Source organism: Scyliorhinus torazame, chromosome 7 (genome assembly GCF_047496885.1).
Source record: "Scyliorhinus torazame isolate Kashiwa2021f chromosome 7, sScyTor2.1, whole genome shotgun sequence".
NCBI lineage: Eukaryota > Metazoa > Chordata > Chondrichthyes > Carcharhiniformes > Scyliorhinidae > Scyliorhinus > Scyliorhinus torazame.
Genome location: NC_092713.1, coordinates 248,762,689 through 248,778,652, shown reverse-complemented (window position 1 = coordinate 248,778,652; position 15,964 = coordinate 248,762,689). Strand labels below are relative to the sequence as shown.

The following is a 15,964-nucleotide window of genomic DNA, read 5'->3' as shown; positions in this document are numbered from 1 at the left end:
TGCGAATCACTCTGGACTTTTTTCTAGAAAGTCCAGAGTGATTCTCCGTTTTGAAGGGGGCTAGCAGGGCCCCGGAGCTCATGCTGCCGATACGGGGCCCTGCACTTCCAGCCGCGGGTCCACGCATGCGCACGGTGGCCCTGCGCAACATGGCGGACCCATACTGCGGGCCGGCCCCGACAATATAGGCCACCCCCAGATTAGACGTGCCCGCCGATCGGTAGCCCCCGATCGCGAGCCTGGCCGGCCTGGAGGCCCCCCCCGTGACAGATCCCCCACTCCCCATCAGGGCAGCCACGGACTGCGTCCGCAGCAGCCACTCCGAGTGCTCACCGGGTGGAACCATGAGTGAACCATGCCGGCTGGAACTCGGCCAATTGTCGGTGGAGAATCGCCGCAGGAGCCTCTTTCAATGGCCCCCGACCGGCGCCGTGTCGACCGTGCACAACTGGCGGCGATTCTCTGGTCCCGGGAGAATCGCGAGTAGGAGTTGGACCTGATTGCGGGTCTGACAACCCATTCTCCGCCCCCTCGCCGAGCGTGATTGCGGCGCGGAGGCTCAGAGAATCCCGACCAGGGTATTTTAGACATGGTAGCGTGTAATGTTATAAGTTTAATCAATGACTTCATGGACAAGGATTTTACTTTCCCCACCCCGGTGGGTGTTTAGGCGGGGCCAGCGGGGGGGATGAAGTGTGAAATTGCAGGGATGGCCACCCTGGCCTCGTAGTGATTTTATGCCTCGGTTGGGGACCCCAACTAAGGTCCTTAATTGGCTAATTAATGGTCATTCAAGGACCATTTCCTGCCCGGCCTCAATTCTTAGGCTGGCAGGTGGATTGAATGTCTGTGGGGGAAGGTCAGAAACAATCCAAGTAAGATCTGGGGTAGGAAGTGGGGGGGGGGGGGCAGGGTCACCTCCATTAGAAGACCGCTTCTGAATCCTCAGAAGGGCGGGGGCGGGGTTTGGGTCTCCACTTCAAGGCCCAGTCACTTCTAGACTTCCCACCAGGAATCCCGATCACCCCCTTACAGCCCTCTCAGGCTTTCCCTATCTACCTGCCTGGAACCCCTGACACATCCTTTTCTCAGGTCTCTGGCCTCCTCCTCTAGTTCTTCACCTGACCATTGCAGTGCTATTGCTGCAGGGACTGGAGCACTGCCAGACAATCAGATTGGGAAGCCTTTAATGGGACCAAAGGCGTACAAGAGCCAAAGGTTTGATGGCCTGCTTCCTCGGGTCTTAAAGGAAGTGGCTGCAAAGATAGTGGATGTATTGGTTATAATCTTCTGAAATTCCCTAGGTTCTGGTCTGGAAAATCATTAGTGTAGCACTATTTTCAAGAAAGGAGGTTAGGGTATCATGGTGGCACAGTGGTTAGCACTGCTGTCTCATAGCACCAGGGACCCGGATTTGATTCTGACCTTGGGTGACTGTGTGGACATTGTATTTTCTCCCCATGTCTGTGTGGGCTTCCTCTGGGTGCTCCAGTTTCCTCCCACAGTCCAAAGATGTGCAGATTAGGTGGATTGGCCATGCTAAATTGCCCCTTAGTGTCCAAAGGTTGGGTGGGGTTATGGGGATCGGGCGGGGGAGTAGGCAGAGGTACGCTGCCCTTTCAGAAGTCGGTGCAGACGCGATGGGCCAAATGGCCTCCTTCTGCACTGTAGGGATTCTATGAAACTCTTGTGCAGTGCAGTTTGTGCAGTGTGTCCAGGAAGCTTTTCTAACACAGTATGTAGATTGTCCGACCAGAGGAGGGGCAATATTGGATTTAGTACTGGGTAATGAACCAGGGCAAGTGATAGATTTGTTAGTGGGGGAGCATTTTGGAGATAGTGACCACAATTCTGTGACTTTCACTTTAGTAATGGAGAGGGATAGGTACGTGCAACAGGGCAAGGTTTACAATTGGGGGAAGGGTAAATACGATGTTGTCAGACAAGAATTGAAGTGCATAAGTTGGGAACATAGGCTGGCAGGGAAGGACACAAATGAAATGTGGAACTTGTTCAAGGAACAGGTGCTACGTGTCCTTGATATGTATGTCCCTGTCAGGCAGGGAAGAGATGGTCGAGTGAGGGAACCATGGTTGACAAGAGAGGTTGAATGTCTTGTTAAGAGGAAAAAGGAGACTTATGTAAGGCTGAGGAAACAAGGTTCAGACAGGGCATTGGAGGGATACAAGATAGCCAGGAGGGAACTGAAGAAAGGGATTAGGAGAGCTAAGAGAGGGCATGAACAATCTTTGGCAGGTAGGATCAAGGAAAACCCCAAGGCCTTTTACACATATGTGAGAAATATGAGAATGACTAGAGCGAGGGTAGGTCCGATCAAGGACAGAAGCGGGAGATTGTGTATTGAGTCTGAAGAGATAGGAGAGGTCTTGAACGAGTACTTTTCTTCTGTATTTACAAATGAGAGGGGCGATATTGTTGGAGAGGACAGTGTGAAACAGATTGGTAAGCTCGAGGAAATACTTGTTAGGAAGGAAGATGTGTTGGGCATTTTGAAAAACTTGAGGATAGACAAGTCCCCCGGGCCTGACGGGATATATCCAAGGATTCTATGGGAAGCAAGAGATGAAATTGCAGAGCCGTTGGCAATGATCTTTTCGTCCTCACTGTCAACAGGGGTGGTACCAGGGGATTGGAGAGTGGCGAATGTCGTGCCCCTGTTCAAAAAAGGGACTAGGGATAATCCTGGGAATTACAGGCCAGTTAGTCTTACTTCGGTGGTAGGCAAAGTAATGGAAAGGGGACTGAAGGGTAGGATTTCTGAGCATCTGGAAAGACACTGCTTGATTAGGGATAGTCAGCACGGATTTGTGAGGGGTAGGTCTTGCCTTACAAGTCTTATTGAATTCTTTGAGGAGGTGGCCAAGCATGTGGATGAAGGTAAAGCAGTGGATGTAGTGTACATGGATTTTAGTAAGGCATTTGATAAAGTTCCCCATGGTAGGCTTATGAAGAAAGTAAGGAGGCATGGGATAGTGGGAAATTTGGCCAGTTGGATAACGAACTGGCTAACCGATAGAAGTCAGAGAATGGTGGTGGATGGCAAATATTCAGCCTGGTCCCAGTTACCAGTGGCGTACCGCAGGGATCAATTCTGGGTCCTCTGCTGTTTGTGATTTTCATTAATGACTTGGATGAGGGAGTTGAAGGGTGGGTCAGTAAATTTGCAGACGATACGAAGATTGGTGGAGTTGTGGATAGTAAGGAGGGCTGTTGTCGGCTGCAAAGAGACATAGATAGGATGCAGAGCTGGGCTGAGAACTGGCAGATGGAGTTTAACCCTGAAAAGTGTGAGGTTGTCCATTTTGGAAGGACAAATATGAATGCGGAATACAGGGTTAACGGTAGAGTTCTTGGCAATGTGGAGGAGCAGAGAGATCTTGGGGTCTATGTTCATACATCTTTGAAAGTTGCCACTCAAGTGGATAGAGCTGTGAAGAAGGCCTATGGTGTGCTCGCGTTCATTAACAGAGGGATTGAATTTAAGAGCCGTGAGGTGATGATGCAGCTGTACAAAACTTTGGTAAGGCCACATTTGGAGTACTGTGTACAGTTTTGGTCGCCTCATTTTAGGAAGGATGTGGAAGCTTTGGAAAATTTTACCAGGATGTTGCCTGGAACGGAGAGTAGGTCTTATGAGGAAAGGTTGAGGGTGCTAGGCCTTTTCTCATTAGAACGGAGAAGGATGAGGGGCGACTTGATAGAGGTTTATAAGATGATCAGGGGAATAGATAGAGTAGACAGTCAGAGACTTTTTCCCCGGGTGGAACAAACCATTACAAGGGGACATAAATTTAAGGTGAAAGGTGGAAGATATAGGAGGGATATCAGAGGTAGGTTCTTTACCCAGAGAGTAGTGGGGGCATGGAATGCACTGCCTGTGGAAGTAGTTGAGTCGGAAACATTAGGGACCTTCAAGCAGCTATTGGATAGGTACATGGATTGCGGTAAAATGATATCGTGTAGATTTATTTGTTCTCAAGGGCAGCACGGTAGCATTGTGGATAGCACAATTGCTTCACAGCTCCAGGGTCCCAGGTTCGATTCCGGCTTGGGTCACTGTCTGTGCGGAGTCTGCACGTCCTCCCCGTGTCTGCGTGGGTTTCCTCCGGGTGCTCCGGTTTCCTCCCACAGTCCAAAGATGTGCGGGTTCGGTGAATTGGCCAATGATAAATTGCCCTTAATGTCCAAATTGCCCTTGGTGTTGGGTGGAGGTGTTGAGTTTGGGTAGGGTGCTCTTTCCAAGAGCCGGTGCAGACTCAAAGGGCCGAATGGCCTCCTTCTGCACTGTAAATTCAATGATAATCTATGATAAATCTAGGACAAAGGTTTGGCACAACATCGTGGGCCAAAGGGCCTGTTCTGTGCTGTATTTTCTATGTTCTATGAAACAGTAAGCCTATTAGTCTAACCTGTATCATTGGGAAAATGCTAGAATTGATTATTAAGCAAGCAACAGGACATTTAGAAAAGAATAAAACAAACAATCAGGCCGAGTGAACCTGGTTGGGAAAGGATGACAAATCATAAGAAATAGGAGCAGAATAGGGCTGCATGGTGGCGCAGTGGTTAGTACTGCTGCCTCACGGCACCGAGGACCTGGGTTCGATCCCGGCACTGGGTCACTGTCCGTGTGGAATTTGCACATTCTCCCCATGTCTGCGTGGGTCTCACCCCCACAACCCAAAGATGTGCAAGGTAGGTGGATTGGCCACGTTAAATTGCTCGTTAATTGGAAAAAAAAAGAATTGGGTACTGTAAATTTGTAACAAAAAAGAAATAGGAGCAGGAGTAACCCATTCAGCCTATTGAGTCTGCTCCACTGTTTAAAAGATCATGGCTGATCTGATTTTGGCCTTAGCTTCATTTTCCTGCCACACCCCATAACCCTCAACTTCTTAGTCGAAACAAATCGCTCTTAACTCATTCTGGAATATATTTAATGGCCCAGCTTTCACTGCTTTCTGTGGAAAAAAATTCCAAAGGCTTATGACCCTCTGAAAGAAGAAATTCTTCCTCACCTCTCTTTACTGATAACAGAGACAGTAAGGGGAGTTCCACTGAAATGGACAATGGAAGCAAGGAATTCAAGAAGAATGACGTACTCCATTATATCAAAGGCTGCATGCAGTAACTTCATTGCGGTGTTAATGTAAGCCTACTTGTGACACTAATAAAGATTATTATTATAACCCTCAAGGAGGTCAGAAAACCAGGACAATTAGATTCCTAGAATCAGGTCGGGGAGGGAGACCCTTCGGGGAGTGGAGAGTGTAATATCGCAAATAAATATAGGGTGGGATTTACCAGCTGTTCACGGCGCGGGAAATTCCGATCACACAACGGCGCACGGGTTTCCCGGTAACGAGGGGTGCAGTCTACGGGAAATCCCATTGACAACAGCGGGACTGGTAGATCCCACTGGCTGGCCGCCTCCGCCGCTGAAAACCACCCGCTGGGGTAGTCGGTAAATCATGCCCCTAATCTTTGTTTTCTACCTGACTGGCCCATGTGTGCTGCTTTAGCGGATTCTACAAGGAGAGTGTTGATGGCAGTAGCTTTGAAAGGGTAGAGGCAGGGGGAGTAATCGAGACACTCTCCGGTAATTCATTTAAATGGAGATAAATTGTTAGTGATTTTTAACAATGACCATCACTGTAGGCATCACAACAAATCATGTTCACACCTGAGAATTAACATCATGGCCCAGGCACTGAAGTGGCAGGAGTTTTTAAACTTTGAGCATTAAATTTTTTGGGCTGAATGGAGCTCACATGATTTTCAACTGTTCATTGAAATGATCAGTTTCTGTAAATTTATTGTAATACAGCTTAAAGGTATATTGAAAGTTGTGATGTGCTCGTACACAAGGAGTTGGGGGCTGGGTGGGAAATCCTGTAGCCATGAGCCTTTAAGAACTGCAGTCAAAATTCAAAGGCTATAAGCATTTTACGGTAATTGGTTAGATAAGGAGTAAAAGAGCAGATGCCCATGTTCCAGCACACCCAGATGTTCAACAATCAAGCTTGCACCACCTAACTCCATCGTCACTGATTGACCAAAGGTGGACTGCAAATGTCCATGTAGTTATCATCAATATTTCTCCTGCTGTGATATAGACGCTCGCAGCTTGTCATATTGCTATTGTTGCTCAGTGCGGAAAGGAAAAGAAAGCACTGGCTGGGCTGACCTCTGCATCAGTCATTTGTTTGGTACATATATGCACAGCATATTGACGAGTACTGCCGATGCTCCCTATACCGACCTAAAAGAAAGTAAAAGCTGAGGGAGGTGACTTGGACTGGCAGTGGATGTATCATTACCACATAAATGGCATAAATCTACAGCTGGCTTTGGGATAACTAAAAATAGCCGAGCCAGTTTCCCATTGTCAGATAATTATGCCAGCACTTGTAGATTTGATTGAAAACATAATGACAGGTGTTGGGAGTCCATGGTAATCATCCGAGCATGCCTTCTTTCATCTTGTGCCATGTTAACTATGTACTTGAAAATCAATCCCCATCACAAATTTTAATTTGACTTGCTATCACAATGCAACTCTTCACTTAAATGCCTTGACATTTCTTAAGCTCCCCTGAAAGTTTAGGCAGAAAATACTCCATGCAACTTTCTTCAGTTATTTTTGTGATAGTGAAGTCTTGCTTAATTTGCAACCTGAATTCCAGCGAATTGGGTTAGAATTTAGCTGCTTCAGATTACACAAAAACAAGGAAAGGGGTCTTGTTATTTAAAAATTAAAATGATGGAAAGCAATTTTCATGATAACGTCAGAAAAGGTTCAGTAACAGAGTTCAGTATTTAAAATACACTGGAACCGTGGAAAACCTTTTAAAAAATGGTTCAAACCTTATTTTCTCTGGGTAAAACAGCAGTTGGACCCCAATGACAGCTTTCCACTTCGCTGCTCAGAAGAGCAGACTCAGATTGGAACCTGCGAGGTTAGTGCGGATTGTCAATGTGTAAGTGTGCTGAGCCAACCTTTATGGATCCATGGGCCACGGTTGCTCTCAGAGCAGTGATATGTCCCAAGTGCTCACTATTAACAACATTTGTCCATGAAGCTTAAATAAATGCATTTTAACACATTTTGCTTAAACAGGTTCCAACTACAGATAATCGGTTACCATCCATATCCTTTGCTCCCATTCATTCCAAATGCAATTATTTCTAACTTTATAGTTTGTGCCAATAATCATTTTGACACAGATTTTCATGACTCTGTCTTTCCTATCAAATATATCAGCAGAATAAAAGCTAGAAATAAGATCTCTGGTCATGGATTACTAAGGAGTGATTGCTGTACTTCTTAGAAGCTCTGCCCAACTCAACTCTGATGTGACCTATTAGAAAATGGCAGGGACTCAGATCTTCTAGGTCTCTGCTTTTGTCAAGATTTGCCTGTCAGTCTTACAACCAATAATTACCTCTCAATCAATATGACAAAAAATGATCATCAGGTCATTGTCACATTGCAGTTTGACAGAGTTTGCTGTGTGCAAATTGGCTACTGCGTACTTCATTAACTGTAAAGTACGTTCAGATGTTTTTGATTGTGAAAAGCAGAATATAAATGCAGGCGTTTCTTTCCTTCTTTTTAGAGAGAGCAAGCTGTCTCTCTTTGTCTTTGTAGAAGTAGCAATCTTTTGGTTAGTTCATTTAGGTTCTCATTAAGAACCTTACCTTCCAGAACTAGTAAAGTGGCTTTACATATAAAGCATTTTCAGACAAGAAGTAAAATACACGCTGCTCGGGCTACACAAGGAAGTTGCAGGCAGAGAAAAGAGTAATTTAACTTTATAACATTTTTCAGATCAATAACTGACAAGAGTCAAGTCAGCTTAGATATAATCACTCAGCCGTAAGGGGGGTGTGGACAGAACTGAAAATCCAAATAGAATGGAGAACCCTATTGCCAAAATGTGTTTGTTCAGTAATTCTGTCCATTAATAATTATCTGCTCAACTTTAACGTAACTCCAATTACATTTATCAATGTCTGCTCAGCCTTTGTGTGCCTGATTTTAATTTTGTGGTCCATCTCTTGGTGATTTGTCAAGAAAGAATGATTTAACTCACTCAGCAGCTGGAGTGTGATCTAATTCAATAAATTACTTTTTTAGTGAACAAAATTCAATTTGATCTGAATTGAGTTAAATCAAAGACAGTTTGGTAAACCAAGTGGGGAATCATCCATCCTTCAACTTTTCCTGGGAGGTAAGACAGCCAGATATTACCTAGTAAGAATTTGTCTAGTTCCTTGATATATATTTGACAGAATACCTAAATCCGGCATTCTTACAAGACAATGATTATTTTGGGAATCTGTCCTCAGCTTCAGAGGTGAACCCTGGTTTCAACAGATCACATAGCTGAGCACCAGCCTATCTGGCCTTTAATGGGGACCTTCAACGAATGAGTTCCTGAGCATTTAAGCTCAGGAGCTCATTAAATTCATCTTATGATTATGATACCACTACTATAATGCACATTTTGTACCATCAATGTATAGCAATTCTGTAATTTGACAGATGTTTCAGTTCTTTGAAGTTACACAGGTAAACATTTATTTAACATGGTTAAAACATATTTCAGTTGATGAAACTTTAGAACATCAGCACCAGTTTATATGTATATGTTTTAACATATCAATGGTATTTTATTAAAGGAAACACATTCACAGCCCAAAGGCAAAGTGTGACTTTTAACGGAAAATCCATATATAGACTAAGTATTCACTTGGAAACAGTCATAGTAAAAACAGCCCAAAGTGCTTCACAGGAACATAATCAAACCAAATTTGACAACGAGACACAAAGTGGGATACAAGGGCAGATAGTCAAAAGTTTGGTCCAAGTGGTTTGTTTTAAGGAAAATTTTAAAGAAAGAAAGAGAAGGAAAGAGGCACCGAGCTTTGGAGGGAATTACAGAGCTTCGAGCTATGACACCTGAAGGTATAGCTACCAATGACGGAGCAATTAAAAGAGGCCATAATTGCATAAGCTCAGATCACTTGGAGTGTCACTGAGCTAGAGAATACAGAAATAGGAAGGGGTTGGAGAGCCATGCAGAGGTTTGAAAACAAGGATTGGGGGCGTCATTCTCCGACCCCCCGCCGGGTTGGAGAATCGCCGGGGGCTGCGTGAATCCCGCCCCCGCCGGTTGCCGAAGTCTCCGGCACCGGATATTCGGCGGGGGCGGGAATCGGGCCGCGCCGGTTGGCGGGCCCCCCCCCCGCTCGATTCTCCGGCCCGGATGGGCCGAAGTCCCGCCGATAAATTGCCTGTCCCGCCGGCGTGGATTAAATCACCTTTTGAACGGCGGGACAAGGCGGTGCGGGCGGGCTCCGGGGTCCTGGGGAGGGCCGCGGGGCGATCTGGCCCCAGGGGGTGCCCCCACGGTGGCCTGGCCCGCGATCGGGGCCCATCGATCCGCGGGCGGGCCTGTGCTATGGGGGCACTCTTTCCTTTCCGCCTCCACCACGGTCTCCACCATGGCGGAGGCGGAAGAGACTCCCTCCACTGCGCATGCGTGGGAAACTGTCAGCGGCCGCTGACGCTCCCGCGCATGCGCCGCCCGGGGATGTCATTTTCATGCCAGCTGGCGGGGCAAAAAAGGCCGTTTCCGCCAGCTGGCGGGGCAGAAATTCCTCCGGCGCCGGCCTAGCCCCTCAATGTTGGGGCTCGGCCCCCAAAGATGCGGAGCATTCCGCATCTTTGGGGCGGTGCGATGCCCGTCTGATTGGCGCCGTTTTGGGCGCCAGTCGATGGACATCGCGCCGTTTCGGGAGAATTTCGCCCAAGATTTTTTAAAATCAAGGGGATGCTTAACAGGCAGCACAGAGGTTGAATGGGGCTGGTGTGAATTATCACACTTGTAGCAGAGTTTTGGATAACTTCAAAAATATGGAAGGTAGAACATAGGCCACCCAAGAGTATGTTGGATTAGTACTATCCAGAGGTAGCAAAGGTATATATGAGGATTTCAGCAGAAGATGGAACAAGGCAGTGGCTGAATCAAACAATGTTATGCAGGTGGAAATACGCGGTCTCAATAATAGCATCAATATGTGGTCAGAAACTTACCTCAAGGTCAAATATGAAAGCAAGGTTGTGAACAGTGTGGTTCAACCTCACATAGTTACCAGGAAGAGGGATGGAGTGGTTTGCTAGGGTCTGGGTTTTGAGGCAGGCATCAATGCCAATTGCCAGGATTTAGCAGCAAAATCTCACAAGAGGCCAAAAATGGGATTTGCGCTGGTGAGATTTCAAAACGTGTTCTTCTTGGGCCCTCCTTGTCACTCTGGCGTGAAGCACTACTGCTTTCTAAAAACGGGAATCAGGCACCATGACCTCAGAGAAGGAGGTGAGCACCACTGTCTCCAGGGAGTCTAAGGGACCAGAGATCGCTGGCTAGCTCCGTAGATGGTGGGGGGCTTCTTTATGTGCCGGACAATGCTGGTCGGTGAAGATCCACAGGCCCCCAAGGCGGATATCACCGTCAAGTTGATGCTGCCCATTTGCGATGTGTGAGCAGATAAGCCTCTTGTCAGAACCCAAAGTGAGGCAGAGAATAAGGGAGGAGAGAACCAGAAAGGAAGCTAAAGATGACTCTGACTGGGCGAGGACATAGGCCGGGGCTAGTCTTGCAATGGAGATGGGAGGGCACCTAAGCTGTGACTGAGAAGTAGCAGTCGGGACAGGTGTAGGACTAGCTACTTCCAGGCTCGGGGGGGCCAAAGGGTCAGGGGAGGTTCTGGTGTTATGCTCTGCGACACCAACCCAACTGTCTCTCCCTCTCTCTCTGATCCCTTGCAGGTCACTGAGTGATATCGGAATGGAGCCATTGGAGCTGGTTATTCTCCTTATTACAGCACTGGAGGAGCACAGACTCCAGCAACAACAAGCAGTGGCACCCAAGGAAGACCCAGAAGCAGGGGGCCAGGGGACCACAGGTGCAGACTCATGTGCCTTGGAGACTCCGCCTCACGGGGGAGACTGTACGGTACCTGTGCCATATCCTTGCTGACATGTTCTCTGTACGTATCTCTGCGCTGTCTCCTGCAATTCTTCCCAATCAGGGCTGTCTTCCTGTTCTAAACTTTCCCCAAAGGTTTCTTGGAATCTTTTTTGGACAGAAAGCAGTGATTGCAGGTCTGCAATTTGCTTTCGGCACTTCGCATGGTCTATGGTACTCTGCCTTTGTTCCGTGGTTGCAGCGTGGAGCGCTCTCAAGGCTGCCTTGAGATCACTACATTGCTTCTGTAGCGTCTCCACCTGCTTCTCTGTCTCTTTCTTAACCAGGACTGCACGCTGCGTGTCCTGATAAGCCTTCTCATACTGGGATTGAAAACTTCTTAAATGCGCCAGACAAGAGTGGTGACCCTGTTTGGCGTCAGCCACCTCTTCGTCCTTGGCTTCTAACTACCTTTTCAATTCCAGGTTCTCTTTCTCCATCTCGCATACATCGATTTTACTCATACGATGTATGCCTTCTATTTCTTTCCGGAGCGTCCTGATGACCTCCTCTGTGCCTCGCAATTGTGCCATACAGGACACGATTGCCATCGGCTTGCGCGCTTTTGCTAAGCTCTTCTTATGGATTTCACTCATGTTCTCCCACCAAGTATGCCCTATACTTCCGGGACCTGAGTCGTCATTATTACAGAAACCGCTCCACACGGGCCATCCTTTGCCCTGTAGAAATTTCCGAATTTCCACTTCCCAAATGGGACACTGTCCCACTTTAATGCTGCTGATCGGTGCGACCGCAAATTCTTCGGGGTTCATGAGGCGTTGCATTGCCTGCATGGCCATCTCTCTTATCTGCTTGCTTTGTTCGAATTTGGAACAGGGGGCTAAGGTGGTGTCGTAGATGCGGGTACAGCTTGCGCTAATTTCCGAAAATTTCAACTTCCGACAGTTTTGACGCAACAAAATCTATCAGTTTTACCTTATAACCCTGTTAGTTACGCATGCATACACACACTTCCGAATTGTGAATTATTAACCAGAACCGCTTGAACACTTGTGGTTTTTATTTTTGTTTTTGTTTCCAATTGGATTCTATTCAAATTTCTGGGGTTCTCCCGGAGTTGTTTTCCACTTCTAGATCGGGTCCCGGTGGAGTCGCCAATTATTAGCCTTAGTTTTATTAGCTCTGATTATGTCACCTTTGCTCACGAGTCGCCAGGTATCTTTCGGATACCGCCACGTGGTTCAAGCTCGAGTTATGATTAATAAGTCAGAACACCGCTTAGTAAGATTGAAATCAACGGTCATTTATTATGTACAGCAATAAATACTTACACAATAATCCTACTTTCTATATCACTACCTACCACTACTGGCCAATACTTAACTTTTGGGGATGGCCCACCAGGTCAGGGAAACAAATGGTTTATCGAATTGGGTCTGGCCTGCGGGATTCAAAAGGCTGATACGGGTCTCTATCTAGGAGTCTCTATCGGGTAGCGATCGCTGGAGTCAAACTTACAGTTTCTGGTCGATGTTCTTGCGAAGGTTGCGAGCAGGAGAAGAAGGGAGAGAGAGAGAGATCTGAACTTGGCCCCTCAATTTATAGGGCCCAGGGGCTTCCCGTCTCTCGGGGCGGCCCTTGACCCTGAGTCCCAAGTGATTGGACTTGTTCCCAATCACTGGGTTCGATATGCTCCAATAATGGGGCGATTCCTCGATCGGGGGGTGGTCGTTCACCTGTCTTTGTTTTGGCCACTGCTGGCGCCGAGAGGTCTGGCCCGGCATTCAATTGCTAATATGTTGCAATTGTTCCCGGGGATAGCCGATTAAACTGCAGATGTCTGTGTTGATGTGCTGCTAATGGTCGCAGGTATCGATCTGGGCCGACTTCCCCAGAGCCGAATACGCTATTCTGTCTGCAGCTGTCCGTTTGTGTCCTGTTGGCTGCTTTTCCCATCAGCCTTTTCGGTTAGCCATTTTATATCGGGTTTTGGCCAAATTAATTGGGAATCAGCCATTTTAGGTGGCTACAGTGTGCATGACAGTTACATCCCTGCAGTCACAGATCCCTGACATTTTTGAGGGTCACCCCAGGCTGCATGGATGGCATGTCGGGGACAAGGGATATCCCTGAAGTAAACAAAACCAGAAAATACTGGACAATCTCAGCAGGTCTGACAGCATCTGTGGGGAGAAAAGGGAGCTAACATTTTGAGTCTGGATGACTCTTCCTCCCTGAGGTCTTGGCTGAGGATGCCAGTGCAAAGCCAGAGACTGCAGCAGAGGGCCGGTACAACAAAGCTCACAGTACCACCCGGTCCGTGATAGTGCGGCGCACTGGCCTCCTGAAGATGTGTTTCCAGTGGGGCCCTCCAGAACAGCCCCCAGAGGGTCTCCCGCATGATGGTGGATTGTTCTAGCCTACATATCCTGGCTCTGCATCAGGGCTCCGAGCTTCATAGTAGGACCTGGAAGATTGGCACGTGTCTTCGGATGAGGAGGACATTCAGGAGGGAGTTGAGGACGAGGCCGCTGAGGATCTGGAAGATGGAGGCTAGGCAGGGGCAAGGGTGCGCATGGGCAGGAGGGCTCGGGATGCCCTCATTGCCTCATCTAACTCATCAGCGTGCTGTGGCTGGGGAGTCCTTGAGTTCCCGCTGTCCAGTCAATGCAGGAGGATGATGATAACTCACAGTGAGGAATCGTCTGCGTCGCTCCTCAGCTATTGCTTATGTCTAACTCCGGTCTCTCTGAAGCCAACCCGTTGACTCCCCAAATCATGTGTGAGTGAGGTTCAGAGCTTGGCTCTGGAGGGAGATTAGGGATGAGGGTCTAGGGTTCACTGAATCATGCCTGAGTCCTATCAGTGCGAAGGAAACATTTGTAATGAATGGGCAAGACCGTCTGCCTGATAGTGAGGGCGAACGAGAAAAACTTTGTCCTGATGGGAAGAAGCCTTCTGCCACTGGGACAAAGGTTAAAGAATGTGAAGCGATAAGGTGCTGAGCAACAATAACATTTAATTAACTGACAAGTGCAGATGGAACAAATGATAATGACCCCCAAATAGCTGTGTCCAACTTCACCCGTATCCACGCTGTGCCCCTACAACACCTTAGCGGACATCTTCTGGAGGATCAGTTCCTGGAGGGCCCCAGCCTACATTCAGGTGACACAATGTCCCATGGCACAGTGGTTAGCACTGCTGCCTCACAGCGCCAGAGACCCCAGTTCAATTCCGACCTCAGGTTATTGTCTGTGTGGAGTTTACACGTTCTCCCAGTGTCTGCGTGGGTTTCCTCCGGGTGCTCCGGTTATCTCCCACAGTCCAAAGATGTGCAGGTTAGGTGGATTGATCATGCTAAATTGCCCCTAGGCGGGGTTACATGGATAGGATGCGGTATTGGGCCTAGGGTTGGTGCAGACTTGATGGGCCAAATGGCACTGTAGGGTTTGTAAGTGTTTGGGGCGGAACGGTAGCACAGTGGTTAGCATTGTTGCTTCACAGCGCTAGGGATCTTGGTTTGATTCCCGGCTTGGGTCACTGTCTGTACGGAGTCTGCATGTTCTCCCCGTGTGTGTGTGGGTTTCCTCCGGGCGCTCCGGTTTCCTCCCACAGTCCAAAGATATGCAGATTAGGTGGATTGGCCATGCTAAATTGTCCAAAAAGGTTAGGTGGGGTTACTGGGATAGGATGGAGTGTGGTCTTAAGTAGGGTGCTCTTTCCAAGGCCTGGTACAGACTCGATGGGCCGAATGGCCTCCTTCTGCACTGTAAATTCTATGACACTGGTGTTGCTGCATTACCTTGTTCTGCCCATTGCGTCCCAAGTTACGCCAGTCTCAGGAAGGGAGAATTCAGATTGTCTCAGAGGTGGAAGGCACCGGAATGTGCTCCAGGGGACCTTCCTCATTCTGGGTGCTCATCGGCCCCTGGGTTGCTCCATGGGACAGAGAGGAGGCTGCAGTGAGCTCCTGAAGCCTCAACGTCATCTGACGTTGCCAGTCTGGAAGGCCCACCATGGTGTGCGCCATGCAGTCGAACCCTTCAGCCTTGGTCCTCAGGGACTCAGCCATGCTTTGGAGTTCTCCCATCATGGATCTAACCTTTTGTCCCAGGCTTTCCCTGCAAACACCACCCTTGCAGTGTTGGCCTGGGTGCCATGCATTGCCGGCAACATCTCCTATGACAGAAGGCTTTAAGACTCCTCTATTCGGCCTTGCAGTTACAGGAATGCCGCTGACATCCTGTCCTGCTATTCCTGGCTCTGCTTTTGTATCTTCAGCAGCTAAGGATGAACATGTCCAGAGGCACGGCATCTGGCTGGGGCACGACTGAGTCCTGGGAACCAAGAGACCTCCAACTCTCCGATCCTTGGGACGCCCGTGCCTCCACCTGATGTGCATTGGAAAGGTGACGGAAGGTGGAATGCAGAGAGGAGAAAAGAGCACTCACCCGGGCAGACTGGTCATTCATTTTGTTTTCTACACTGAACACAGTTTTCCTCGTGTCTGTGTGGGTTTCACCCCCACAACCCAAAGATGTGCAGGTTAGGTGGATTGGCCACGTTAAATTGCCCCTTAATTAAAGAATAATTGGGTACTCTAGATTTAAAAACAAGTACACGGAACACCCGTCCTCTTGGTCAGGCTACTGGCACTGACCAGTGCTGCGACTGTCTCCCAGGCGGGATTTGTCACCTTGCTAGAGGGCCTCCTGCCAGAATGCATGTATATTGTTTCCTGCTCTCCTCCACGGTATCCAGAAAATGGCTGAGGACCCCCTCTGAGAATCGAGGGGCAGTTTTCTTCACAACCATCCTAGAATTGGCTTGAATGACAGCAAGTGCTGAGGAACCATTTAAATGCAGCGCCTCCTTGATTGACTCAAGTGACCCCTGGAGCGGGTGAATCAGGCGCTGTTTTTCATGTGGGGAAAAAACACTTTTCA

At 48.1% G+C, this 15,964-nt stretch overlaps 1 protein-coding gene across 6 annotated transcripts in view; it reads right to left on the bottom strand.

Moving 5' to 3' along the window:
* LOC140426938 (PH and SEC7 domain-containing protein 2-like) overlaps nt 1–15,964 on the bottom strand; it is a 294,703-nt gene that overhangs the window by 82,821 nt on the left and 195,918 nt on the right. The window lies entirely within an intron of this gene.